At 49.6% G+C, this 27,846-nt stretch overlaps 15 non-coding genes across 15 annotated transcripts; all 15 read left to right on the forward strand.

The window, feature by feature from the left end:
• The first annotated feature begins 3,552 nt into the window (after positions 1–3,552).
• Positions 3,553–3,623, forward strand: TRNAG-GCC (transfer RNA glycine (anticodon GCC)). The gene has a single exon. It is a non-coding gene; the product is annotated as a tRNA-Gly (tRNA).
• Positions 3,624–14,142: 10,519 nt separating this feature from the next.
• Positions 14,143–14,213, forward strand: TRNAG-GCC (transfer RNA glycine (anticodon GCC)). Its single transcript has one exon. It is a non-coding gene; the product is annotated as a tRNA-Gly (tRNA).
• A 71-nt stretch (positions 14,214–14,284) lies between these two features.
• TRNAG-GCC (transfer RNA glycine (anticodon GCC)) lies at positions 14,285–14,355 on the forward strand. The gene has a single exon. It is a non-coding gene; the product is annotated as a tRNA-Gly (tRNA).
• Positions 14,356–19,617: 5,262 nt separating this feature from the next.
• TRNAG-GCC (transfer RNA glycine (anticodon GCC)) lies at positions 19,618–19,688 on the forward strand. Its single transcript has one exon. It is a non-coding gene; the product is annotated as a tRNA-Gly (tRNA).
• Positions 19,689–19,902: 214 nt separating this feature from the next.
• Positions 19,903–19,973, forward strand: TRNAG-GCC (transfer RNA glycine (anticodon GCC)). The gene has a single exon. It is a non-coding gene; the product is annotated as a tRNA-Gly (tRNA).
• A 357-nt stretch (positions 19,974–20,330) lies between these two features.
• TRNAG-GCC (transfer RNA glycine (anticodon GCC)) lies at positions 20,331–20,401 on the forward strand. The gene has a single exon. It is a non-coding gene; the product is annotated as a tRNA-Gly (tRNA).
• A 71-nt stretch (positions 20,402–20,472) lies between these two features.
• Positions 20,473–20,543, forward strand: TRNAG-GCC (transfer RNA glycine (anticodon GCC)). The gene has a single exon. It is a non-coding gene; the product is annotated as a tRNA-Gly (tRNA).
• Positions 20,544–20,614: 71 nt separating this feature from the next.
• TRNAG-GCC (transfer RNA glycine (anticodon GCC)) lies at positions 20,615–20,685 on the forward strand. Its single transcript has one exon. It is a non-coding gene; the product is annotated as a tRNA-Gly (tRNA).
• A 71-nt stretch (positions 20,686–20,756) lies between these two features.
• On the forward strand, positions 20,757–20,827 carry TRNAG-GCC (transfer RNA glycine (anticodon GCC)). The gene has a single exon. It is a non-coding gene; the product is annotated as a tRNA-Gly (tRNA).
• A 214-nt stretch (positions 20,828–21,041) lies between these two features.
• TRNAG-GCC (transfer RNA glycine (anticodon GCC)) lies at positions 21,042–21,112 on the forward strand. Its single transcript has one exon. It is a non-coding gene; the product is annotated as a tRNA-Gly (tRNA).
• A 71-nt stretch (positions 21,113–21,183) lies between these two features.
• Positions 21,184–21,254, forward strand: TRNAG-GCC (transfer RNA glycine (anticodon GCC)). The gene has a single exon. It is a non-coding gene; the product is annotated as a tRNA-Gly (tRNA).
• A 71-nt stretch (positions 21,255–21,325) lies between these two features.
• TRNAG-GCC (transfer RNA glycine (anticodon GCC)) lies at positions 21,326–21,396 on the forward strand. Its single transcript has one exon. It is a non-coding gene; the product is annotated as a tRNA-Gly (tRNA).
• Positions 21,397–26,355: 4,959 nt separating this feature from the next.
• On the forward strand, positions 26,356–26,426 carry TRNAG-GCC (transfer RNA glycine (anticodon GCC)). Its single transcript has one exon. It is a non-coding gene; the product is annotated as a tRNA-Gly (tRNA).
• A 72-nt stretch (positions 26,427–26,498) lies between these two features.
• On the forward strand, positions 26,499–26,569 carry TRNAG-GCC (transfer RNA glycine (anticodon GCC)). The gene has a single exon. It is a non-coding gene; the product is annotated as a tRNA-Gly (tRNA).
• Positions 26,570–26,640: 71 nt separating this feature from the next.
• TRNAG-GCC (transfer RNA glycine (anticodon GCC)) lies at positions 26,641–26,711 on the forward strand. The gene has a single exon. It is a non-coding gene; the product is annotated as a tRNA-Gly (tRNA).
• The last annotated feature ends 1,135 nt before the right edge of the window (positions 26,712–27,846 follow it).

Raw genomic sequence — 27,846 nt, forward strand, 5'->3', positions numbered from 1 at the left:
CATGGTCGACAGAGGTAGGCATCATGCGGAGCGCGCCCCTTTTTATTACGCAAACGTATGGTAGTTGTGCATAGAGCCCCATTGCGTGTAGCAACTTTGAACGTTAGAGGGCTGGGAGCACGAAGGCGGCAATGTCAGCTTAATCGCCTGCTCATTGATAATGACCTTGACCTAATAGCTGTGCAAGAATCAAAGATAGAGTCGCAAGAACACGCTGACCGCATGGTGCCCACTTTCCGCGCCAACTTTGAAGTGTGTGTGTGTCACTCCGTTGGGACATCGGGTGGATGCCTTCCCTTCATTCGCAACACACTAGGTATAAGGGTGGAGTCTGTATTTGCATGTGAAAGTGGCCGCCTCTTGGTTGTTGATTTTTCTTTTTCAAGCTTACACTGGCGCTTTGTATGTGTTTATGCCCCTAATGTTGAAAGTGAACGTAAATGTTTTTTTATTCCATTGAGCCGTACTTGAATTGTGACAAGGTGCTGCTGCTATCGGGAGACTTTAACTGCGTCTGTGCTGCTACTGACCGAGTGAAGTGTAGACCAGTGAGGGATAAGAGCGCGGAACTCTTGATTGAACTTGTGCGCGAATATTTATTGGAAGACGTTGGAAGTGTGTTTTCGGCTGGAACACGGCTTGATTACACACACTTTCAACGCGACAGTCACGCAAGATTAGATAGGCTGTATGTTTCTGCTGATCTCGTACCACTATGCACAGCCTATGATGTAAAACCTGTGTCGTTTAGCGATCATTGCCTTGTGAGCGCGACTTTTGGAACGAAGGGAAGGAAATCACGCTTTAATTGGTACTTTTGGAAACTAAGTGAGAAAATTTTAGACGATGAAGGATTCGTAAAGGAAATTAAAAGCGATCTCGATGGTGTACTAGCTGAGCAAGCGGACTGCTTTACCGTTGAATGGGAAAGTTTCAAAGAACGAGTGAAACTTAAAGCTATAGAAAAAAGTAGCGCGATTCGGTATAAACAGAAAGAAAAAGAAAAGGAACTTCGCGAACAACTCGAGTGCTTGGTTAGCATGGAAACAAATCAGCCAGGAAATTTTAGTAAAGAAATAAAAGACGTGAAGTGTCAGATCGAAAAAATTGACACTGACAGGTACAGAGCAGCAATAATACGCTCAAGGAGCGATAACTTATGGGCAGGCGAAGCGCCTACAAAGCGGGCGCTATCAGATGAAAAGCGGTACGCTTGCCAGAAGGAAATCAGGCAATTAAGATACGAGGGGCACATTACAAGCGACCCTAGTGAGCTTCAGCACGCTGTTATGGAATACTTTGCTGAACTTTTTAGCAATAGGCGCGAGCATGCGCAAGGGTTTGAAGGTGATTTCCTACGACTAATGCCAACACTCGGCGATGATGTAAGAGAGCGTCTTGAATTGCCTATTACTTTGGAAGAGATCGAGAAAGCAATAGATAATCTTCCGTCTGGAAAAGCTCCGGGGAGCAGATGGGCTGAACGCTGCCTTCTATAAAACCTTTAAACATTATGTTTCTCAGTTCTTGTTACAAGTGATAACAGAAGCATATGAACGTAAAAAAGTATCATTGTCCTTTGGTACCTCACACATTGTACTCATTCCCAAGTCTGATCATCCGGAGAAACGAATGTTAGCTGGTTCCTACAGACCTATCAGCCTCACTAATGTCGACTACAAGGTGTACATGAAGGTACTAGCCAGACGAGTTTAGAGTGCAATCGACAAATTAGTAGGGCCGCACCAAACCTGTGGCATCAAAGGTCGCAGCATTGCAACAAATATTCATGTGGCCAGAACCGTATTGGAATGTGTTGACGCGCTTGGAAGCCAGGTAGCTATGATACAGCTGGACTTGGCCAAAGCGTTCGACCGCGTTTCACATGACATTCTTTTCTCCATTCTAGAGCATGCTAACCTGGGTAGCGTAATGGTAGAAGGAGTAAAAATGGCGTACGCAAACTGTATGACACGCATTATAGTTAATGGTGACCTTACTGAGCGCGTCACAGTGCGTTCTTCGGTGAGGCAAGGTTGTCCGCTCTCTCCCCTGCTTTTTGCAGCATATCTAGAGCCTTTATGTCTGGCCATTATCAACAGTGATTATGTCACGGGTTTCAAGCAGCAATCTGCTCAGGTGAAACTTCTTGCGTATGCGGATGACATAGCGGTATTTCGCACAAACAGAGAAAGCATTTGTGAAGTTACAAACATTCTGGAAAGGTTTTGTAACCAGACTGGATGTCAAGTAAACTGGGAAAAAAGCTCTGGATTTTGGCACGGGGAATGGGATATTACACCGCAATTTTTCTCACGGCTGCAATGGTGTCCCATGCCAACGCGATACCTTGGTGTGCCCCTAGAATGTTATCGCGATCCCAGCCCACTTTGAAACGAAGAGATGTTAAGGGCGAGAGAGAAAGGGGGAGCGTGGCAAAGAAGGAATCTATCAATTTTCTCACGTGCCTTTGTCTGCAATGTTTTTCTCATTTCAAAAATATGGTACCTCATGAATGTGCTGTGTGCTTCGCGGACCTCTATTAAAAAATTGCATCGTATATTTGCCGTCTTTCTTTGGACTTCGACCTGGGAAAAAACGAGGCGGACGAACCTGTTTCTTTCACTGAAGGGTGGAGGCCTTGGAATGGTTCATTTGTTTTTGCGTCAATTGGTATCACGCTTTTTTTTTTCTTTCGTGATCAAAATGACATCTTCTTAAGAACGGTTATACAAGTCCGATTGCAGAGGCTACTCCCAAGAAACATAGTGTCCTCTGGTAAAAACATGTGCGGTGCAGTAACCGGATTTTTTCGCGAGGTTGTGCCTTCATGTAAGTTGTTAGAAGCGCGTTTTTCCCCAGACTATTTGTACAGTGTTTCCAAGAAAAAGATGTACAAAGATCTTGTGGATAGGATGCTGCCGGTGCCATTGTACCGTGCGCCTTACCATGGAGGCCCAGGGCAGAATATATTAAAGTGAGTGAAGAAGATGCCAGTTAGGCCAGGCGTGAAAACATTCTTTTTCAAGTTACACTCTAATACATTACCTGTCAAAACATGGCTTCATGAAAAGGGATTCTTTGTCCCTTGGACAACGAACTGTCTGTTATGTAAGAGGCCAGAGACAGTCGAACATGTTTTTCTGAACTGCTGGGACGCGATATTCCACTGGGACGTCCTACAGAGAACTATAAAGAAAGAGTTACCACTAGACCCTTATGGTATCAGGTTTTTACCGGTTGATCACGAAGATGTACCGTATGATTTGTTCATGCTTCTTGGCCTCCACAGCTTGTGGAAAACACCAATGCAAGTAAGGCATGCACATGTTAATACGCGCAGTGCACGTGAAAACTTTATTGAAAGCGCTGCTTACCTTCGCGAATGTATCCGGGCACAGCATGACCCACCTCAGTGGGTAAAACTTCTGGATAATTTAGTGAGTTTGAAGAAATTTTAACTTTGCTCGCCTCAGCTCAAGCGTAGCTGAAGTGCTTTATCGTTTGTGACTTATTGTTCCTCATGTGAACTTCAGAAATAAAGAAAAAAAAGCGTCGGTGGTTCAGTGGTAGAATACTCGCCTGCCACGCGGGTGGCCCGGGTTCGTTTCCCGGCCGACGCAGCTTCCTTTTTTGAAAGGAGCTGTGAGATGAAACGGAATGATCCAAACACTGTATTGAAACGTGCCACAGGGCGTCGGTGGTTCACATTCTGCTTCCGGCTCCCGAGCTACACGGATCGCGGAATCATGGGCTCCAATGGAGCGGCATATGCGGCTGTTAGCCGCGGCAACAGGCTTTCGACGGAGGAAGATAAGGATTTCCAGATTATTTTGCCTCTGCTACCTACAGGACGCATCGTGTTGAACACAGTTTTTTTGCACGGCGACACTCGTGTTCGCCCGTTTCGCGCAGAGGATTTTCGGGACGCGCTTCAAGCTGTTGGTATGCTCTCTGGCGGCGTCGCCCTTGGAGCGTACAGTCGCGGTCAATTTTAAGGTGATCGCTCGAGCGGCGACCAAAACTAGGAGCAGCGCCACGTTACGTCATCACCGTCGGTCAAGAGGGAAACATCAGATAGCTCCCCTCTCTCTCTTTTGGTGTTCCCTCAAAAGCTGTCACTCCCGTCACCGTTCACGGCATAACCTGTGAATTCATTTCGGTTGCGTTATGAGCCTTAGCACGGATGCGTCATTGTTAGCCAAGATATGCATGAGGAAGCGACGCACACAGATCATTGCCATGAAAGGGAAACAAACGCAAAAATGTGGCGAGTTGGTCTTGGGGGTGATGGCTGCAGCCTGGAAGAGCATAATAGGGGAAGAAGGCAACGCAATTTTTAACTTCGCAGTTCTGAAATTGGCCGCTATGCTGCTTGGAAGGCCCGCCGGTCGATGCTCGCGCGATCACCTTCAAATTGATCGCGACTGTACGAAATCAACCACGTATGGGCGGTGACGATGAAGACAGCCGAGGCGGCCCAAAAGCTGGCTGCACTGAAAGAGCTTCAGGTCAAGGGGCGTCGCTGCCTGGTCATCGACCCTAAAGAACAGCAGGTGAAGTTTCGTCTTCACTGGCTTCTTCATGGTGTGGATGATGAAGACGTAAAGACTGCGCTGACTTCCTTTGGCAAAGTCACGGAAGTAACCCGGGAGCGCTGGCGAGTGGATGGCGTTTCCGACAAGGGCTCGACGACCCGAGCTGTGCTGCTGCAGCTGAAGCCTGGACTGAAAGTCGACGACCTGCCCCAGCAGATCCACGTCGCCGGCGAGCTTGCGCTGGTCGTAGCCCCAGGTCGCCCCATGCAGTGTCTGCGCTGCCGGGGCTCTGGTCACGTTCGTCGACAATGTAAGGTTCCCCGTTGCTCCCGGTGCAGGCTTTTCGGACACAACGACACGGACTGTGTACGTTCATACGCAGTAGCCGCGCGGTCGGCGGAGAGCGAGCCGTTGACATCAGACCACATGATAGAGGTGGCCGAGGCCGAGGAAGCGGCCAAGGGAGCTGGAAGCGGCAATGCGGTGGCATAAGCGAGCGGGACGACGACGCCGACTAAAGGAGGAGCGAATAATGTCCCTCCTCCCGACGAGCCAGACACCGCACTAATCAGCGTCAGGGTGGCCCAGAAAGGAAATGAGAGCCGCCAGCCGGCTACTGATACTACGGAGGCAGCGGAAAACGACAACGCGACCCCTGCTAGCGCCCGCGTCGAAAGCGTCTCGGCACCGGTGAAGAGGTCCCTGCAGCAGGAGGAGAAAGTCGACGGAAAGGCCAGCGGTGACTCCGAGGCGCCGCCCGCTAAGACGCTACCCGGCAGGCGCTCCACCCTCAAGCCTAAGCCTAACCTGGAGGCTGACCGTAGGCTCACCCCGAAGCCGACAAAAGACGAGCTCGGACGACGGCCACCGGATGGCCACGGAGGCGTCTAGAGGTCAGCTAGACGTTAAGCTGAGCACCATGCTCCGGGCCTTCTCCCCTCCCGTTTAAATCAGTAATGGCTACCAACCCGTCGCTTAGCCTCGGCACGCTAAACGTTCGAGGTCTGGCCGCCAAAACGAAACAGAGTCATGTGTATAGACTGCTAGTGGACCACGACCTCGACGTTTTAGCAGTGCAAGAAACCAAGGTAGACGGCGAGGAGGAGACCGGGGGCATGGTGCAAAGGTTCACGTTCAGTTCAGTTCAGTTTTATTCCTTAAAGGCCCCCATTTCAGGGGGTGTTACATAAGGGGTGGGATTACATTTGTAGTGAGGAAAACAAAACAGCGATGGTGATTTAACATTGAAGGTGATCTCTTACGCGTTCTTGATAAGCAGGTGTTGAAGCGATGGCGACGATGTCATGGGGTAGGCCGTTCCAGTCCGTGGCTGCTCGAAGAAATAACGAAGCTGAAAACGTAGTAGTACGTGATAGTGGGCGGGCAACTTGAAGGGGATGACTGGTGCGGTGAGATATGCGTGATGCGGCGGTGATATACGGTGCTTGATTGAGAGGAGAATAGAAGAATTTGTGATAAAGGGTGAGGCTAGCAATGCGACGACGAAAAGAGAGGGGTGACAGTGCGGATGTAGCTTTCAAGGATGAAACACTGACGTCATATGAGTATGAGGAATGAATGAATCGGGCATTACGATTCTGCACAGCTTCCAACGCGGTGATTAGATATGCTTGATGTGGGCTCCAGATGGGGGATGCATATTCTAATTTGGGTCTTATAAGTGATTTATACGCGAGCAATTTAACACGTGGTGGGGCAAGACGAAGGTGACGTTTTAGAAAACCGAGTGTTTTGTTTGATGCTGAAATGATGTTACCGATATGAACCTGCCATGATAGATTAGAAGAGAGGGTGACTCCTAGATATTTATATGATTGTACTTGCTCAATCTGTGTGTTAGAAATTAAATATTGAAAGAGATATGGATTGTGACGACGAGTGAAGGACATGAGTTTACATTTACTAGGATTGAGGGACATTAGCCAGTTATTACACCAATTTAGTACGTAGTTAAGCTCTGTCTGAGGAGAGTATTGATCGTGACAGTTATTAATGGTGCGGTAAATAACACAATCATCTGCGAAAATTCGAATATTACAGGAAACATGCAGGGGCAAGTCGTTAATATATATTAAGAATAGAATTAAGAATTAAAAACGTACAACTACTATACGGTAGTGAGCCACGCCTTACGGACTTCGGCGGGGTGTGTCTTGTTCGTGAGGAAGCTTCCAGGCCTGGTTATAGACGGTTACTTCTCGTGCTCTTCCGGTCGACTTGTCGTTTGTGATTTGAGCTATTGCGATGTCCAATGGCGCGTGCTGTGCATTTATGCGGGTAATACAGTGCAAGAAAGAGTAAATTTCTTTTTGAACTTGAAGCACCACTTCTCTGTGCACAAAAGGATAGTCTGTGTTGGAGACTTCAATTGTGTATTGAACATCGAGGATAGGTCTACGCGACGCGTAATTTATGACAAAAGCAGCGATATCATGGCGCAGATCGTACACGAATTTGAATTAGAGGATATCGCTCAGTGTTTCGGGGCTGACCGAGAAGTGAGGTACACCCACTTCGAGGGAATAAGTCATGCACGATCAGACCGTATCTATCTATCATATCAATCAGTAGAAAAATGCCAGTGCTATGCAGTTTCTGCCGTATCCTTTTCTGACCACTGCCTGGTAAAATGCAGGGTGGGCCGCAAAAAAGAACGAAAAGAATTCGTCTGGGAACTGTGGACGATGAATGCTGAGCTTCTACGGGATGATACTTTTAACGAAACGGTAGTGAATGCTCTGAATTCTTTTGGAAAAGACAGTTCTGTGAAGTTGGGCGAGGAGCTGTTGAAACAAACTATTAAAATCAAGGCAATTGAAAGAAGCAGCGTACTACGACATGAAGAGAAGGCAAGAGAAAGGGATTTAAAAACATTATTGGAAAAATTTGTGACGCTAGAATGCATGCAACCCGGCGCTTATCATGAAGATATGCGTGCTATTAAGAAAAAGCTCGAGGTTTTCGATGAAGAGCGTTATCGAGGCGCGCTCGTGCGTGCGAGAGCAGAAAGACTAGCATGCGGGGAAATGCCTTCGAAAGGAGCACTGGGATTAGAAAAAAAGCACTCCAGACGCAAACAGATTGAGGCCATCGAATATAACGGGGTGGTAGTAACTGATATGAAGAATATAGGGCGCGCCTTCTTTGAACATTTCCAAAAGCTTTTAGCATTCAGGCCCGTCAACATGCAAAGTTTCAAGCACTTATTTTTGCTGCGAATGCCACAGCTGTCGAGTGACGTTAAAGAAACGTTGGAAGGACGAATAACTGAACAGGAAGTGATAAAGGCCATCGAAGACCTGAACCCTGGCAAGTCACCAGGTCCAGACGGTCTTTGCGCCGCTTGGTACAAATTGTTCAAAAGCCACCTAGCTCCTATCTTGACCGCAGTTTTCAATGAAGCATACAAAATGAAAATATTTCCACCATCTTTCAGCCAGTACCATACAGTACTAATACCTAAAACAGAAGAGACCGAGAAGCTCAAGCAACTTTCCTCCTATAGACCCATAGCGCTTACTAACTGCGACTACAAAATACTGATGAAGGTGCTGGCACGGCGTATGCAGTCAGTCATTAAGGAAGTAGTAGTCGGCCCACACCAGACGTGTGGCATTCGCGGAAGAACCATCTTCAGTAACATCCATAAGTCGAAGTGTGTGCTGGAGTGTTGTGATGCCATGTGTGATGCAGTTGCGATCCTCCAGCTTGACTTGGAGAAAGCATTTCATTGCGTTCCTCACGAGATATTGCTCACCATCCTAGAACATGTAAATTTTGGCACATAATCACTGAGGGGGTGACCATGGCGTACCGGAGTTGCTATACGAGACTTAATCAAATTAGTCAAATGCTGGGGGCCCCCATTAACGTGAAGCGCTCCGTAGGCCAGGGTTGTCCACTTAGCCCACTCCTGTTTTGTGTTTACATAGTAACGCTATGTCAGGCCATCATTGAAAATGAATACATTAAGGGATTTTGCCTCCAAGCAGCAGAGGTGAAGTTATTGGCATATGCTGACGATGTGGCTGTATGTTGTAAAGATACGCAAAGTGTATTGAACGCCGTGAGTATCGTCAGACAGTTTGGTAATGCCACTAATAGCTTCGTGAACTGGCAGAAATGTTTGGGGTTCTGGCACGGGCGATGGGCGTCAACACCAGACCACTTTTCGAACGTCCCCTGGATCACGACGCCAGTTAAGTACCTTGGCGCACCCCTTGATGCCTACAAGGACAGTAGCGAGTACTGGAAGGAGCGGACAAAAGAAATAAAAGAAAAAGCCGACCGATGGAACGCTGGCCACCTGTCAATGTTCGCGAAAGCAACAGCCTGCAACATGTTTCTCGTAACAAAGATCTGGTACGTAATGCTGGTACTACAGTGCTCTCGGATTAATGTGCAGAAACTGCACCGCGTGTTCGCTGTTTTCGTGTGGGCATCGAGCTGGGAGCGATGTAGCCGAGATAATCTCTTCCGGCGCGTGAAGTATGGTGGTCTGGAGTTGGCGCACCTCTTCTTGCGTCAACTAGTAAACAGGTTCTTCTTTTTACGAAACACAAAGACCCATTTCTACGCACCGTTATCCAAATGAGGTTGTCAAGATCACTTCCCGAATTCGTTGTAGGCACCGAAATAATGCCAGGACCAGTTCGTGGTTTCTTTAGGGAAATAATTCAGGGTGTTTCCTTTCTGCGTGTTCGTTTTCTAGTGCATATTTGTGGAGTGTAAAACGGAAAAAAGTTATATCGTGATTTATGTGACAGTGTTTTGCTGGAAATCCATGTACAGAGCCCCGTACAGTGGAGGCCCAGGCCTAGATGTATTGGAAAGGGTGAAGAAGATGCCAGTTCAACCAGCCACTAAATCACACACCGGTACTCTACCTGTTAAAATCTTCCTTGAACAATGTGGGTTCTACATGCCATGGTGAACCCACTGCCTTATATGTAAAAAAACAGAAAGCATAGATCATGTCTTCATCCACTTTTGGGAAGGGGTCTTTTTCTGGGACGTGTTACACAGGACTCTAAAAAAGATGCTACCTATAGATCCCCACGGAATCAGGTTTCTGCCAGTATACGACGACGAAGGTTTCCCGTACGACTTGATCATGCTTACGGGCCTCCACTGTTTATGGCGGGCAAGAATGTCGGGTTACCATTGTGACCCGGATGCCCGACCGGCGCGTCTGTACTTTTGTGAATCCATGCAATGGTATGTGGAAGTGCAGAAGTTGCAACAGCCTGTTTCTGAGTCGCTGTCGAGGGTTGAGCCCCTGACAGCACTAAAGGAATTTTAATCCGACAACGTCGTGCCACAGTAGCGGACGGCAACGAATGTAAATATTACTGTTCTTTGTTTCGTTTGTGTATTCATTCCTTTTTGCTACTTTGGTCTTTGTTTATATCATTTAGGAATTTGTGTTGTGATATCTGGAGCACTGGCAATAAAGAAAAAAGAAAGCGTCGGTGGTTCAGTGGTAGAATAGTCACCTGCCACGCGGGTGGCCCGGGTTCGATTCCCGGCCGACGCAGCTTCCTTTTTTGAAAGGAGCTGTGAGATAAAACGGAATGATCCAAACAATGTATTTGAAACGTGCCACAGAGCCCAAGGGTCCGAATGAGCTGCAACCGGACAAGAGTGGTGCCCGCTCGCCGACCAGCGTCTCCGCTGCGTCGAAGCGCTCCCACGCCGAAACCAGCGCCGACGGTGACCGGACGGCGACGCCTGGAGCCGAGGAGCCCCCGGCAAAGGCGCCGCAAGGCCGGCGTTCATCGTTTCGGCCGCGCCCTAACGTTCCGGTAGACAAGCGTGCCGGAAATTCGGAGTCCGTAGGACACGCTCACGTTCTTCCGCCGGACAGCACTGGCGGCGATGGCGACGCCTAGCCTCGTGCTGGCCGCGAGAGGTAAGCACCATATTGCCGGTCTCTTCCCCTTTTGTTGAAATGGCTCCAACGTGTGCGTTGAAAGTCGCCACTCTATATCTTCGAGGGCTAGCAGGGAAAAGAAAGCAAGGTCAGCTTTACCGGATAATAACGGAGCACGACATTGATGTGGTAGCCCTGCAGGAGACGAAAGTCGATGGCGAAGACGAGACCGGCGTTATGGTGCGGCGTTTCACGTCTAGGTTTTCTGCCGTAGTAAGTCATGCGGTGGGCACATCCGCTGGCTGTGTCCTTTTTGTTGCCGGGGCTAGAGGTGCATGCAATTTTTTCGTGTGTGTCGGGACGGTGTATTGTCGTCGATTTTTCGTTCAACAACAACGAGTGGCGTATTGTGTGCTTGTACGCGCCCAATAAGGTGGATGAAAGGGCTCAGTTTTTTCACCACGTTGAAGAGCGTCTATGCAAGGGAAGACAGCTCATAGTAATGGGCGATTTCAACTGTGTCCTTAGTGCGCGTGATAAAACAAGCGTTCGTGCGTTTAGAGGCAAAAGCACTGAAGTGTGGTCGCGAATCGTTGAGAACTGGGACCTAGAGGATGTGGCAGAGTGCCTCGAAGGAGCGCGTGCTGTAAAGTACACACGATTTGAGGGCTCTAGTCATGCACGGCTCGACCGCATTTATGCGTCTGTTGACATCGTTCCGCAGTGTAAAAGTTACGGGGTAGTGCCAGTGTCTTTTTCTGACCATTGCTTGGTTCAATGCTGCATAGGAATTCCAAAACGATGTAACGCTTTCTCATGGGAAATGTGGAAATTAAATAACAAGCTTCTTGAGGATGAACCTTTTACCCGAGCAGTAAGAGAAGAAATAAGGAAAATAGACCCCAGTAAAAATCTTCACGTATGGCAACACTGGGAGCTGAGTAAGGAAACCCTAAAAATAAAGGCAATAGAGAGGGCTACCTGTATTCGTTACGCGGAGAAACAAAAAGAGACCGAGTTAAAGACGCTTCTTCATAAACTGCTCAGGCAGGAATCTCAGGCACCGGGCAAATCAATAGAAGACAAAAAAAAATGCCACAACAGTTACAGCAACTTATAGAGCAACGCTATCGGGGAGCACTGGTGAGGGCAAGGGCTGAGGACATAGCTGCTGGCGAAGCGCCGGCGAAACGAGCGCTAGGCTTAGAAAAAGCACGCGCTGAAAGGAATCCCATCAACGGAATAGAATGGGGCGGGACTTTATCAACAGACACAGACGACATCAAAGCAGCTTTTCATGAGCATTACCAGGCGCTATTCTCGTACCACAAAGTAGACGCTACCACATTTGGGAATGAGTTTCTGCGTGCTATACCCCGACTGGACGACGACAGAAAACAAAGATTGGAACTAGAGATAACAGAATCCGAAGTTGAACAGGCCATAGACAACTTAAACCCCGGAAAATCGCCTGGACCAGACGGCTTTAGCGCCGGTTTTTATAAGAAATTTAAACACGAAATTAGCCCTGTATTGAATGTAATCTTTAACGAAGCTTACAAATGGAACACATTGCCTCCGTCTTATGGGATGTCACACACAGTACTCATTCCTAAGACTGATGATGCAGCGAAATTAAGATATGTCACGGCGTATCGTCCCATAGCACTCACTAATATCGTGTATAAAATCTTTATGAAGATATTGGCGCGGAGATTGCAGTCAGTGATACAGGACATCGTCGGGCCTCACCAGACATGTGGGATTAAAGGCCGGACTATTGTAACTAATATTCACACAGCGCGCAGTGTACTTGAGTGCTGTGATGATTGTAATAGTCGGATTGCCATTTTACAGATTGACCTCGAGAAGGCTTTTTGATTGAGTGGCTCATGAAATCTTGTTTGCCGTTTTAGACTATGCCAATCTCGGATCTGTAATTTGCGAGGGGGTGGCCCTGGCGTACCGTAACTGCACGACCAGATTGATAGTGAAGAGTTTGGGGGCTCCCATTAGGCTGCAACGTTCTGTGCGTCAGGGCTGCCCCCTCAGCCCTCTGTTGCTTTGTATCTACATTGAAACCCTGTGTATGAGATTGATTGAAAACAGTAGAATTAGAGGATTTAAGCTCCAAGCAGTTAAAGTGAAGCTGCTGGCTTATGCAGATGATGTCGCTGTTTTTGCGGAAGATCAGGGGAGCATAATTGAGGCTGTCAAATGTGTCCGTAAATTTAGCCATGTCACTGGTAGTGTAGTTAACTGGTCGAAGTGCCTCGGGCTCTGGCATGGATCGTGGCCAACGAAGCCAGATCATTTTGCCAACGTGCATTGGGTGACGACCCCAGGCAAGTACTTGGGCGTCCCGCTAGATGCCTATCGCGATAGCGAGCAGTACTGGAAAGGGCAGGTCAAAGACACACGGGAGAGAGCTGAGAAGTGGAAAGGCACTAATCTCTCTATTTTTGCCAGAGCCACCGTTTGTAACCTTTTCTTTATCAGCAAGCTTTGGTACGTAATGCAAGTATTGCACTCTTCACGGTCAAATGTTCAGAAGCTACACAGGATTTTCGCCGTCTTTGTCTGGGCGTCGCAATGGGAGCGCTGCAGCCGCACCAACTTGTTCCGGCGGGTAAAAGACGGGGGGCTGGAATTGGGCCATCTCTTTGTACGGCAGTTGGTAAACCGGTTCTTGTTCTTTAGGGAGGCAACCGACCCTTTCTTGCGCACGGTATGTCAAATGAGGCTGAGTAACCGAAGAGTTTTCGGGAGGGATTCGAGGGTTTTACAAAGAAGTTGTATCGAGTGTCCGATTTCTTTCAATGCGCTTCTCGAATGATTACCTGTCCGGTGTGACCAAAAAGAAACTGTACTGTGCTTTGTGCGACGTTCTTTTCCGAGTGCCACTGTACAGGTCTTAGTACGGTGGAGGCCCAAGCAGCGATGTTTTAACGAGAGTAAAGAAAATGCAGGTCCCGCCAGGAACCAAAACCTTCTTTTTTCAAATTACACACGGGAACGTTACCAGTTAAGAAGTTTTTGGAGAGAAAAGGGGTGTATTTACCGTGGGGAACGCACTGTTTAATTTGCAAGCAGCCACAGACAATAGATCATGTTTTCTTACACTGTTGGGAAGGCGTGTTCTTCTGGGATGTTTTGCAGAGGACACTAAAGAAAGAATTTCCACTGGACCCGTATGGCATCCGCTACTTAAGCATATATAATGAGGATGGGGTGCCTTTTGATTTAATTATGCTCTTGGGCCTCCATTGTATTTGGCGCGCGAGAATGGCAGGATACCATGTCGATAAAGATGCGCAGCCTGCACGTATGTACTTCAGGGAAAACATGCACTGGTTTGTCGCTATCCATAAAGCGGAAGCGGAACCGCCGGAGTGGCTCCCAAGAGTAGAACCGTTGGTAGCATTGCGCGAATTTTGATTGGACTGAGCCAGCACAATGCTTTGTAATATGTGCACATAGAGAAAATGTATATTCTACTTTTGTATTCGTTTTGGTGAGCGTTGCCTCTTGTGAAATTATGTACCACAGCCAGGCAATAAAGAAAGAAAAGTCGGTGGTTCAGTGGTAGAATACTCGCCTGCCACGCGGGTGGCCCAGGTTTGATTCCCGGCAGACGCAGCTTCCTTTTTTTGAAAGGAGCTGTGAGATAAAACGGAATGATCCAAACAATGTATTGCAACGTGCCACAGGGCGTCGGTGGTTCAGTGGTAGAATACTCGCCTGCCACGCGGGTGGCCCGGGTTCGATTCCCGGCCGACGCAGCTTCCTATTTTGAAAGGAGCTGTGAGATAAAACGGAATGATCCAAACAATGTATTGGAATCTGCCACAGGGCGTCGGTGGTTCAGTGGTAGAATACTCGCCTGCCACGCGGGTGGCCCGGGTTCGATTCCCGGGCGACGCAGCTTCCTATTTTGAAAGGAGCTGTGAGATAAAACGGAATGATCCAAACAATGTATTGGGATCTGCCACAGGGCGTCGGTGGTTCAGTGGTAGAATACTCGCCTGCCACGCGGGTGGCCCAGGTTTGATTCCCGGCAGACGCAGCTTCCTTTTTTTGAAAGGAGCTGTGAGATAAAACGGAATGATCCAAACAATGTATTGCAACGTGCCACAGGGCGTCGGTGGTTCAGTGGTAGAATACTCCCCTGCCACGCGGGTGGCCCGGGTTTGATTCCCGGCCGACGCAGCTTCCTATTTTGAAAGGAGCTGTGAGATAAAACGGAATGATGCAAACAATGTATTGGAATCCGCCATAGGGCGTCGGTGGTTCAGTCATTCTGCTTCCGGCTCCCGAGCTGAACGGATCGCGGGATCATGGGCTCCAATGGAGCGGCATATGCGGCTGTTAGCCGCGGCAACAGGCTTTCGACGGAAGAAGATAAAGATTACCAAATAATTTTGCCTTGCCTACCTACAGGATGTATTGTTTTGAACACAGTTTTTTTGCACGGCGACGCTCGTGTTCGCCCGTTTCGTGTAGAAGATTTTCGAGACGCGCTTCAAGCTGTTGGTATGCTCTCTGGCGTCGTCGCCCTTGGAGCATACCAAATAAACCATGTATGGGCGGTGACGATGAAGACAGCCGAGGCTGCCGAAAAGGTGGCGGCCCTAAAGGAGCTGCAGGTGAAGGGGCGTCCCTGCCTGGTCATCGACCCCAAGGAACAACAGGTGAAGCTTCGTATCCACTGGCTTCTGCATGGGGTGGACGACGAAGACGTCAAGACCGCGCTGGCCTCCTTCGGCAAGGTGACGGAAGTGACCCGGGAGCGCTGGCGAGTGGATGGCGTTTCCGACAAGGGCTCGACGACCCGAGCAGTGCTGCTGCAGCTGAAGGCAGGAATGAAAGTCGACGACCTGCCCCACCAGATCCGCGTCGCCGGCGAGCTTGCGCTGGTGGTAGCCCCAGGACGTCCCATGCAGTGCCTGCGCTGCCGGGGCTCTGGCCACGTTCGTCGTGAATGCAAGGTTCCCCGTTGCTCGCGGTGCAGGCGTTTTGGACACAACGACGCGGACTGTGTGCGTTCATACGCAGTAGCCGCGGGTTCGGCGGAGTGCGAGCCGTCGACGTTAGACCATGTAATGGACGTGACCGAGGCGGAGGAAGCGGCCACGGGAGCTGGAAACGGCAAAGTGGCGGCAGAAACCGGCGCGACGACCAAGCAAGCCGAAGGAGGAAGGAATATCCCTCCCCCCAAAGAACCAGCAGCTACAGTCGAGAGCGTGAAGACGGCCCCACAAGAAAATGAGAGCCACCAGCCAGCTACGGATGCAACGCAGGCAGAGGCGGACGACAACGCGACCCCTGCTAGCGCCCGCGTCGAATCCGTCTCGGCACCGGTCAAGAGATCCCTGCAGCACGAGGAGAAAGTCGACGGAAAGGCCGGCGGTGACTCCGAGGCACCACCCGCTAAGACGCTACCTGGAAGGCGCTCCACCCTCAAGCCTAAGCCGAACCTGGAGACTGACCGTAGGCTTACCCCGAAGCCGACCAAAGAGGAACCCGGGCGACGGCCGCCGGATGGCCACGGAGGCGTCTAGCGGTCAGCTAGACGTTAAGGTGAGCACCATGCTCCGGGCCTTCTCCCCTTCCGGTTTTCACCAATAATGGCTACCAACCCGTCGCTTAGCCTCGGCACGCTAAACGTTCGAGGTCTGGCCGCCAAAAGGAAACAGAGTCAGGTTTACAGACTACTAGTGGACCACGACCTCGACGTTTTAGCAGTGCAAGAAACCAAGGTAGACGGCGAGGAGGAGACCGGGAGCATGGTGCAAAGGTTCACGTATAACTACTATACGGTAGTGAGCCACGCCTTAGGGACTTCGGCAGGGTGTGTGCTGTTCGTGAGGAAGCTCCCTGGTCTTGTTATAGATGGTTACTTCTCCTGTACTTCTGGTCGACTTGTCTTTTGTGACTTCAGCTATTGTAATGTCCAATGGCGCGTGTTTTGCATTTATGCGCCTAATACTGTGCAAGAGAGGGCAAATTTCTTTTTGAGTTTAAAGCATCATTTACATGTGCAAAAAATGATAGCCTGTGTAGGCGACTTCAACTGCGTATTGAAAGCTGAGGATAGGTCTACGCGTCGCGTGGTTTGTGACAAAAGTAGTGATATCCTGGCGCAGATCACACACGAATTCGAATTAGAAGATATCGCAGAATGTTTTCGCGGTCACGGAGACGTAAGCTACACTCACTTTCAGGGCACAAGTCACGCACGCTTAGACCGTATCTATCTTTCATATGATTTAGTTCAAAAATGCCAGTGCTACACAGTTACGGCCATATCATATTCTGACCACTGCCTGGTAAAATGCACGGTGGGCAGGAAGAAAGAACGAAACAAGTTCGTCTGGGAACTGTGGAAATTGAATGCAGAGCTGTTACGGGATGAAACTTTTAACGAAAATGTAGTGGCTGCTCTGAATTCTTTTGGAACAGACAGTTCTACGAAATTTGGTGAGGAATGGGAGTTGCTGAAGCAAAGCATTAAATTGAAGGCAATCGAAAGAAGTAGCGTACTGCGATATGAACAAAAGGCCAGAGAAAAGGATTTAACAACATTGCTAGAAAAATTTGCGAAGCTTGAATGCATGCAACCTGGCGCCTATCAACAAGATATGCGCGCCGTTAAGAAGAAGCTCGAGGTATTCGACGAAGATCGCTTCCGAGGTGCGCTAGTGCGCGCCAGAGCAGAAAGGCTATCATGCGGGGAAACGCCAACGAAAAGAGCACTGGGGTTAGAAAAAAAGCACTCGAGACGTAAGCAGATTGAGGCTATCGAATATGAAGGGGTGGTATTAACGGATAACAATAATATAGGGCGTGCTTTCTTTGAGCATTACAAAGAACTTTTTACATTCAGGCCTGTCAACATGCACGATTTCAAGAAATTATTTTTGCAACGAATCCCACAGCTGTCGAGTGAGGTTAAAGAAACCTTAGAACGACCATTAACAGAACATGAAGTGATGAAAGCCATCGAAGACCTGAATCCTGGGAAGTCGCCAGGTCCAGACGGTCTTTGTGCCGCATGGTACAAATCGTTCAAAAGCCACCTAGCTCCTATCTTAACAGCAGTCTTCAATGAAGCATATGAACTGAAAATACTTCCACCATCCTTTGGCCAGTCCCATACAGTACTAATACCGAAAACAGAAGAGACCGAAAAGCTCAAGCAACTTTCCTCCTACAGACCCATAGCGCTTACTAACTGTGACTACAAAATATTGATGAAGGTGTTGGCACGACGGGTCCAGTCAGTTATTCAGGAAGTAGTCGGCCCACACCAGACGTGTGGTATTCGTGGAAGAACCATTTTCACTAACATCCATAAAATGAAGTGTGTGCTGGAGTGTTGTGACGCCATGTGCGATGCAGTAGCCATCCTCCAGCTAGACTTGGAGAAGGCGTTTGATTGTGTTTCTCACGACATATTGCTTACCATCCTTGAACACGTTAATTTTGGCCACATAATCACTGAAGGGGTGACCATGGCGTACCGGAGCTGCTATACCAGACTTATAATTAATCAGATGTTGGGGGCCCCCATTAACGTGAAGCGCTCCGTTCGCCAGGGTTGTCCACTCAGTCCACTCCTGTTTTGTGTCTACATAGAAACGCTATGTCTGGCCATCATTGAAAATGAACGTATTAAGGGGTTTAGTCTTCAATCAGCAGAAGTGAAGCTACTGGCATACGCTGACGATGTGGCTGCGTGCTGTAAGGACAAACAAAGTGTATTGAATACTGTTAATATCGTCAAAAAGTTTGGTAACGTCACTAACAGCTACGTTAACTGGCAGAAATGTTTGGGGTTTTGGCATGGAAGATGGGCGTCTACACCAGACCACTTTTCGAACGTAAACTGGGTCACGACGCCAGTTAAGTACCTTGGAGCACCCCTTGATGCCTACAAGGACAGTAGCGAGTACTGGAAGGAGCGGACAAAACAACTAAAAGAAAAAGCCGACCGATGGAACGCCTGTTACCTATCAATATTCGCGAGAGCTACAGCGTGCAACATGTTTCTCGTGGCAAAGATCTGGTACGTAATGCAGGTACTACAGTGCTCTCGTATTAATATGCAGAAACTGCACCGCGTGTTCGCTGTATTCGTGTGGGCATCAAGCTGGGAGCGATGTAGCCGAGATAATCTCTTCCGGCGCGTGAAGGATGGTGGTCTGGGGTTGGCGCACCTCTTCTTGCGTCAACTGGTGAATAGATTCTCCTTCTTTCGAGATACAAACGACCCATTTCTGCGCACGGTGATCCAAATGAGGCTGTCAAGATCACTTCCCGAATTCGTTGTAGGTACGGAAATAATGCCAGGACCAGTCCGTGGTTTCTTTCGGGAAATAGTTCAGAGTGTTTCCTTTTTGCGTGTTCGTTTTTCAAGTGCATATTTGTGGAGTGTAAAACGGAAAAAGTTATATCGTGATTTATGTGACAGTGTTTTGCTGGTACCTATGTACAGAGCCCCGTACAGTGGAGGCCCAGGCCTAGATGTGTTGAAAAGGGTGAAGAAGATGCCAGTTCAACCAGCCACTAAATCGTTCTTTTTTAAATTACACACTGGTACTGTACCTGTTAAACTCTTCCTTGAACAACGTGGGTTCTACATGCCTTGGGGAACCCACTGCCTTATATGTAAAAAAACAGAAAGCATAGATCACGTCTTCATCCACTGTTGGGAAGGGGTCTTTTTCTGGGACGTGCTACAAAGGACTCTAAAAAAGGAGCTACCTATAGATCCCCACGGAATCAGGATTCTGCCAGTATATGACGACGAAGGTTTCCCGTACGACCTGATCATGCTTACGGGCCTCCACAGTTTATGGCGCGCAAGAATGGCGGGTTACCATTGTGACCCGGATGCCCGACCGGCGCGTCTGTACTTTTGTGAATCCATGCAACGGTATGTGGAAGTGATCAAGATGCAACAGCCTGTTCCTGAGTGGCTGTCGAGGGTTGAACCCCTTACAGCACTAAAGGAATTTTAATCCGACAACGTCGTGCCACAGTAGCGGACGGCAGCGAATGTAAATATTACTGTTCCTTGTTCCGTTTGTGTATTCATCCCTTTTTGCTTCTTTGGTCTTTGTTTATATCATTTAGGAATTTGTGTTGTGTTATGTCGAGGACTGGCAATAAAGAAAAAAAAAAGCGTCGGTGGTTCAGTGGTAGAATACTCGCCTGCCACGCGGGTGGCCCGGGTTCGATTCCCGGCCGACGCAGCTTCCTATTTTGAAAGGAGCTGTGAGATAAAACGGAATGATGCAAACAATGTATTGGAATCCGCCATAGGGCGTAGGTGGTTCAGTGGTAGAATACTCGCCTGCCACGCGGGTGGCCCGGGTTTGATTCCCGGCGGACGCCGCTTCCTTTCTTTGAAAGGAGCTGTGAGATAAAACGGAATGATCCAAACAATGTATTGGAATCTGCCACAGGGAGTCGGTGGTTCAGTGGTAGAATACTCGCCTGCCACGCGGGTGGCCCGGGTTCGATTCCCGGCCGACGCAGCTTCCTATTTTGAAAGGAGCTGTGAGATAAAACGGAATGATCCAAACAATGTATTGGAATCTGCCACAGGGCGTCGGTGGTTCAGTGGTAGAATATTTGCCTGCCACGCGGGTGGCCCGGGTTTGATTCCCGGCCGACGCAGCTTCCTTTTTTTGAAAGGAGCTGTGAGATAAAACATAATGATGCAAACAATGTATTGGAATCCGCCATAGGGCGTCGGTGGTTCAGTGGCAGAATACTCGCCTGCCACGCGGGTGGCCCGGGTTTGATTCCCGGCGGACGCAGCTTCCTTTTTTTGAAAGGAGCTGTGAGATAAAACGGAATGATCCAAACAATGTATTGGAATCTGCTACAGGGAGTCGGTGGTTCAGTGGTAGAATACTCGCCTGCCACGCGGGTGGCCCGGGTTCGATTCCCGGCCGACGCAGCTTCCTATTTTGAAAGGAGCTGTGAGATAAAACGGAATGATCCAAACAATGTATTGGAATCTGCCACAGGGCGTCGGTGGTTCAGTGGTAGAATACTCGCCTGCCACGCGGGTGGCCCGGGTTCGATTCCCGGCCGACGCAGCTTCCTATTTTGAAAGGAGCTGTGAGATAAAACGGAATGATCCAAACAATGTATTGCAACGTGCCACAGGGCGTCGGTGGTTCAGTGGTAGAATACTCGCCTGCCACGCGGGTGGCCCGGGTTCGATTCCCGGCCGACGCAGCTTCCTATTTTGAAAGGAGCTGTGAGATAAAACGGAATGATCCAAACAATGTATTGGAATCCGCCATAGGGCGTCGGTGGTTCAGTGGTAGAATACTCGCCTGCCACGCGGGTGGCCCGGGTTCGATTCCCGGCCGACGCAGCTTCCTATTTTGAAAGGAGCTGTGAGATAAAACGGAATGATCCAAACAATGTATTGGAATCTGCCACAGGGCGTCGGTGGTTCAGTGGTAGAATATTTGCCTGCCACGCGGGTGGCCCGGGTTTGATTCCCGGCAGACGCAGCTTCCTTTTTTTGAAAGGAGCTGTGAGATAAAACGGAATGATCCAAACAATGTATTGGAATCCGCCATAGGGCGTCGGTGGTTCAGTGGTAGAATACTCGCCTGCCACGCGGGTGGCCCTGGTTCGATTCCCGGCCGACGCAGCTTCCTATTTTGAAAGGAGCTGTGAGATAAAACGGAATGATCCAAACAATGTATTGGGATCTGCCACAGGGCGTCGGTGGTTCAGTGGTAGAATACTCGCCTGCCACGCGGGTGGCCCGGGTTTGATTCCCGGCCGACGCAGCTTCCTATTTTGAAAGGAGCTGTGAGATAAAACGGAATGATGCAAACAATGTATTGGAATCCGCCATAGGGCGTCGGTGGTTCAGTGGTAGAATACTCGCCTGCCACGCGGGTGGCCCGGGTTCGATTCCCGGCCGACGCAGCTTCCTTTTTTTGAAAGGAGCTGTGAGATAAAACAGAATGATGCAAACAATGTATTGGAATCCGCCATAGGGCGTCGGTGGTACATTCTGCATGCGGCAGCCGAGCTGAGCGGTCAGCAGAATCATGGGCTCCAGTGGAGCAGCGACAGCGGCCACTTCTGGCCGCGGAACCAGGCTAAACGACGATAAAGATTATGCCTTTATTTTGCCGCAACTGCCTAAAGGTCAAGTAGGGATTAATACCGTCTTTTTGCACGGTGATGTACGTGCGAGACCGTACAAGGTGGAAGATTTCAGGGACGCCCTTCTGTCGACGGGCCTGCTGCCTAATGTGGTATGCATAGGGGCGTACCAGATCAACCACGTCTGGGCAGTGACCTTCAACGATGCGACTGCCACAAGAAGAATGCTGGACCTTAAGGAACTTCAAGTTAAGGGACGACGATGCGTCATCGTTGACCCGCAGGATCAGCAGGTGAAGCTAAGGCTTCACTGGCTGCTGTACGGCGTTGCCGACGAGGACGTTCGGACGGCATTGGCGGCGTTCGGCAAGGTGGAGGAGGTGAGCCGGGAGCGATGGCGCGTCGAAGGCATGGCAACGAAGACCTCAACCACCAGGACCGTCATTCTCAAATTGAAAAGCGGCATGAAAGTGGAGGACCTGCCACATCAGATACGCGTCGGCGGAGAGTTGGCCTTGGTCGTCGTGCCCGGTCGAGCGATGCAGTGCCTGCGCTGCCACGGCACGGGACACGTCCGCCGTGAGTGCAGAGTCCCCCGATGTACCTTATGTAGACGTTTCGGCCACGTCGACGATGACTGCGTAAGATCTTATGCCACCGTAACAGGTCCAGTAGCTAGTGACGTTGCGGCAGAGCACGTCATGGACGTGGCCGAAGCGGAGGACGCTGCTAAAGGAACGCTAGACAAGGTCTCGACAGCGACAGCCAGTGGGACGACGCCTTTGGGCGTGGTCAGCAAGGTGGCTGATACTACCGTGAAGCCGAGTGGGATGCTGCAGGTCGCGACCGCTGAGGTCCAGTCTACGCGGAGCAGTAGTGAGGACCCGCCCGACAACGATGCGACGGCAATGCAGCCGGAGGAGGCCGTCCTCGACTGCGACCGGACTTCGACTCTTGGAGCGCCAGTCAAGCGCCCCCATGACCAGACTAAGGACCGCAACGACGGTGCGACCGGCACCAGCGAAGGGCCGCCGACAAAGACACCTCTTGGGAGGCGCACGAGCTTGAAACCAAAGCCGAACGTCCCACCTGAGAGAAAGCCTGCGGACAAAGTGGCGCCCACAAACAACGCCGGGAAGCCGGGAGGTCCCGGAGGCGGCTAGCCGAGGGCTGGTCGTGAACGGTAAGCACCATGCTCCGGGCCTACTTTTTTCTTTAGCTCAACATGGCACAGATACCGTCCCTTAATATTGCCACTTTAAACGTGAGAGGGTTGGCGGCTAGTCGTAGGCGAAGTCAGGTGCTACGGTTGGTCACTGACCACGATATAGACGTACTAGCCGTCCAGGAGACTAAGGTTGACGGGGAGGAGGAGACCGGGAGCATGGTGCGCCGTTTCACGACCAGGTATTTTGCGGTGGTAAGCCATGCCTTAGGCACCGCTGGGGGGTGCATTCTTTTTGTGAAGAAACTGCCTGGACTGCACATTCAAAGTATTTTTTCTTGTCAGTCTGGAAGGCTTGTTTTTTGTGATATTATTTTGTGTGATGTTCAGTTCCGCGTCATATGTGTATATGCGCCGAATTCAGTAGACGAGCGCGCCCTTTTCTTTTCGAACCTTTCGCAGTATGTTCGATGTGATGAGCGCGTTATACTGCTAGGAGACTAATTGTGTAATGAGCGCTAGAGATAGAGCCAATAATGCTGGTGTGCGGGACAGAAGCAGTGAAATCTTATCAAAACTAATTAGTGAAAATAAACTCGAAGACGTTTTTGAGTGTCTGGAAGGGGGGCGTGATGTGACTTTTACACGTTTTCAGGGCAGTAGCCATGCGCGGTTGGACCGAATCTACATTTCGCTGGATACAATTCCAAGATGCCACGGTTATTGTGTAGTACCCATATCGTTCTCAGATCATTGTCTCGTAAAATGTAATGTCGGTATAGGGAAAAGCAAACATGCGTTTAATTGGGAGATCTGGAAAATGAATACGTTGTTATTAAATGATGAATCTTTCGTAAAGGGAGTACGGGATGCTGTTAATGAAATACGCGAAGATGCAGCTGAAACAATAGCAGAAAAGTGGGAATGTTTTAAACAAAAGGTTAAAATGAAAGCCATAGAAAGGTCAAGTTGTCTTAAATTTGAGAGGGAATATAAAGAAAAGGGTTTGCGAACACTACTTCAGCAGCTGATAACGCTTGAGTGCAGAGAGCCTGGTCTGTACAAAGACGATGTGCGGAGCGTCAAGGAAAAGCTTGAACAGATCGACAAAGAACGTTACCAAGGTGCCATCGTGCGAGCAAGAGCAGATTCACTAGCGGCAGGGGAGACGCCCACTAAAAGGGCGCTCGGGTTAGAGAAGGCTCACGGACGACAAAACCATGTCGATAACCTTCTAATCAATGGAGCCGTTTTTGACGATAACGAGAGCATAGCCCACGCCTTCTTCCAGTACTACCAGTCGCTCTTTGCATTTCAGGAAGCGAATCTAGAGGGTTTCAAAGCAGACTTTCTGCATCGCATGCCGCGTTTGAGTGATGAAACTAAGGAGCGATTAGAAGGGAAAATAATGGAGAGGGAAGTCGAAAAGGCAATCGACGATTTAAACTTGGGCAAGTCACCGGGACCAGACGGACTCAGTGCGGCGTTATATAAGACATTTAAAAGAGAACTGGCCCCTATATTAGTAGGAGTATTTAATGATGCGTACGTGCAGAAATCATTGCCACCTTCTTTTGGGAAAGCGCACACCATTCTAATTCCGAAGAATGATAAATTAGATAAACTGAGATTAGTATCATCCTACAGGCCCATATCACTAACAAACATTGATTATAAGATATTTATGAAGATCTTAGCGACTAGACTTCAAGGCGTAATAAAGGAAATAGTCGCAGACCATCAAACATGTGGAATCAAAGGGCGGTCAATTTTTTCGAACATCCATAAGATGCGGTGTGTGCTCGAGTGCTGTGACGTCACTGGTGGCGGCGTTGCAGTTCTTCAGCTTGATCTTGAGAAAGCGTTCGATTGTGTTGCTCACGTTATTTTGTTCGCCATACTGGATCATGTTAATGTCGGTACCATCATCACTGAGGGCGTGGCCTTGGCGTACCAGAACTGCACTACAAGGCTAATTGTTAACAAGTCTCTGGGGGCCCCCATTAACATCATGCGTTCAGTGCGCCAAGGCTGTCCCCTCAGTACTCTGTTATTTGCTATCTACATAGAAGCAATGTGTGTAGCGATCACCGCAAACAACAATATACGTGGTTTTAGATTAGCAGAAACCGAAGTGAAGCTGCTAGCGTATGCTGACGACGTTGCAGTGTGTTGCACAGACGAAGCAAGTGTGACTGAAACAATTGCTGTAGTAAAACATTTCTGTGATGTCACGGGCAGCAGAGTCAATTGGGGCAAATCCCTCGGGCTGTGGCGCGGGGAGTGGTTTTCAGCACCGGAGTACTTCGCTAATGTCAAGTGGGTGAAAACTCCGACGAAGTATCTTGGTGTTCCCCTCGATAGGTACAAGAGCAGCGATGAGTACTGGAGGAACCAAACTAATGAAACGAAACAAAAAGTGGACAAATGGACAAGCACTAACCAGTCTATTTTTTCAAGGGCAACAATTTGTAATATGTTTTTTATAGCGAAGTTATATTATGTTATGCAAGTGCTGCATTGTTCTAGAGCAAATGTGCAAAGGCTGCACAGAGTGTTTGCGGTCTTCATCTGGAGTTCATCATGGGAGAGATGTAGCCGAACAAATTTGTTCAGAAGGGTGAAGGACGGGGGTGTGGGCTTGATGCATCTTTTTGTTCGACAACTTGTCAACCGCTTTTTGTTTTTTCGAGATGTGCGAGATCCGTTTCTGCGCACCGTATGTCAGATCAGGTTGAGCGACGCATTGCCGACACATGTTGTTAGTAGGGCAAGCATGACCGGAAAACTTCGAGGTTATTTTAAGGAAGTGGTCGACAGCGTGCGTTTCCTGTCAGTTCGTTTTTCAAATGATTATCTGTTTGAAGTTAAAAGGAAAAAACTGTATAATGATGTGTGCGACATTGTGTTCCCAGTGCCGTTATACAGAACCATATACAGTGGAGGGCCAGGACAAGACGTCCTTAAACGGGTGAAACGAATGCAGGTGCCACCGGGGGTTAAAACCTTCTTTTTTAAGCTCCACACAGGAACGCTCTCTGTGAAAACGTTTGTGGAAGAACGAGGCTGTCTTGTGCCGTGGGGATCCCACTGCTTGATCTGTCAGAAGCCGGAGACCATTGATCACGTTTTCTTGCATTGCTGGGCGGCTGTTTTCCTTTGGGACGTGCTAAAGCGAACGCTGAAAAAGGAGTTACCGGTGGATCCCCGAGGGATCAGGTATCTGCCAATTAAAGATGAAGACGGAGTACCGTATGATCTTATTATGCTGAACGCCCTCCACTCTATATGGCGAGCTCGCATGGCCGGGTACCATTGCGACGGCGACGCTCGGCCAGCGCGTATGTATTTCAGAGAGTGTATGTCCTTATTTATTGAAATGCAGGAAATGCAAAAGTGTGTACCGGATTGGCTGTCGAGGCTCGAACCTCTGACAGTCATGAAGGAATTTTAATTTGACAACGTCAGTCCTATGCGGATAGACGGCTTTGTAGCGCTTTTTTGTTTCTCGCCTTCGTTTTCTCTTGCAAGAGGCTTGCATTTGTGTCATGAGTGTGAAATTCATATGTACGATGTTATATTGAAAACCGGTAGTAAATAAAAAAAAAAAAGCGTCGGTGGTTCAGTGGTAGAATACTCGCCTGCCACGCGGGTGGCCCGGGTTTGATTCCCGGCCGACGCAGCTTCCTTTTTTTGAAAGGAGCTGTGAGATAAAACGGAATGATCCAAACAATGTATTGGAATCCGCCATAGGGCGTCGGTGGTTCAGTGGTAGAATACTCGCCTGCCACGCGGGTGGCCCGGGTTCGATTCCCGGCCGACGCAGCTTCCTATTTTGAAAGGAGCTGTGAGATAAAACGGAATGATCCAAACAATGTATTGCAACGTGCCACAGGGCGTCGTTGGTTCAGTGGTAGAATACTCGCCTGCCACGCGGGTGGCCCGGGTTCGATTCCCGGCCGACGCAGCTTCCGATTTTGAAAGGAGCTGTGAGATAAAACGGAATGATCCAAACAACGTATTGGAATCTGCCACAGGGCGTCGGTGGTTCAGTGGTAGAATACTCGCCTGCCACGCGGGTGGCCCGGGTTTGATTCCCGGCAGACGCAGCTTCCTTTTTTTGAAAGGAGCTGTGAGATAAAACGGAATGATCCAAACAATGTATTGGAATCCGCCATAGGGCGTCGGTGGTACATTCTGCATCCGGCAGCCGAGCTGTTCGGATCGTAGGGTCATGGCCTCTTCCGGGGCAGCGACAGCGACCACTTTCGGTCGCGGAAACAGGATCACCGACGACGATAAGGATTATCCGTTTATTTTGCCTCAGCTGCCGAAAGGACGAGTTGCCTTTAACACCGTGTTTTTACACGGTGATGTACGCGCCAGACCTTACAAGGTCGAAGATTTTAGAGACGCCCTTCTGCCGACGGGACTGCTGCCGGACGTGGTATGCATAGGGGCGTACCAGATAAACCACGTCTGGGCGGTGACCCTGTCTGACGCCACTGCGACGAAGCGCCTCATGGCCCTTAAGGAACTGCAAGTGAAGGGAAGACGGTGTGTCATCGTGGACCCGCAAGACCAGCAGGTGAAGCTTAGGCTTCACTGGCTGCTCTATGGCGTTGCAGACGAGGACATACGGACGGCGTTCATGGCTTTCGGCAAGGTGGAGGAGGTAAGCCGGGAAAGGTGGCGCGTCCATGGCCTGGGCGACAAGACGTCGACAACCAGGACTGTGCTTCTAACGCTGAAAAGCGGCGTGAAAATGGAAGACCTTCCTCATCAGGTCCGCGTCGGCGGAGAGCTGGCATTGGTGGTCGTCCCTGGTCGACCCATGCAGTGCCTGCGCTGCCAAGGCACGGGGCACGTCCGCCGGGAGTGTAAAGTTCCGCGCTGTTCTCGCTGCAGACGGTTCGGTCATGTTGACGCCGACTGCGTCAAATCCTACGCCGCCGTGACAAGCCCAGCAGTGAACGACGTGGCCGCAGAGCACGTCATGGACGTGGTCGAGACGGAGGACGCCGCTACAGGCATCGGAGACCTGGTACCAACAGCGGCAGTCGGCGAGACGTCGACCGTCGGCGCAGAAGGCACGGTTGCTC

This window comes from Dermacentor variabilis, chromosome 4, assembly GCF_050947875.1.
Source record: "Dermacentor variabilis isolate Ectoservices chromosome 4, ASM5094787v1, whole genome shotgun sequence".
Classification (NCBI taxonomy): Eukaryota; Metazoa; Arthropoda; class Arachnida; order Ixodida; family Ixodidae; genus Dermacentor; species Dermacentor variabilis.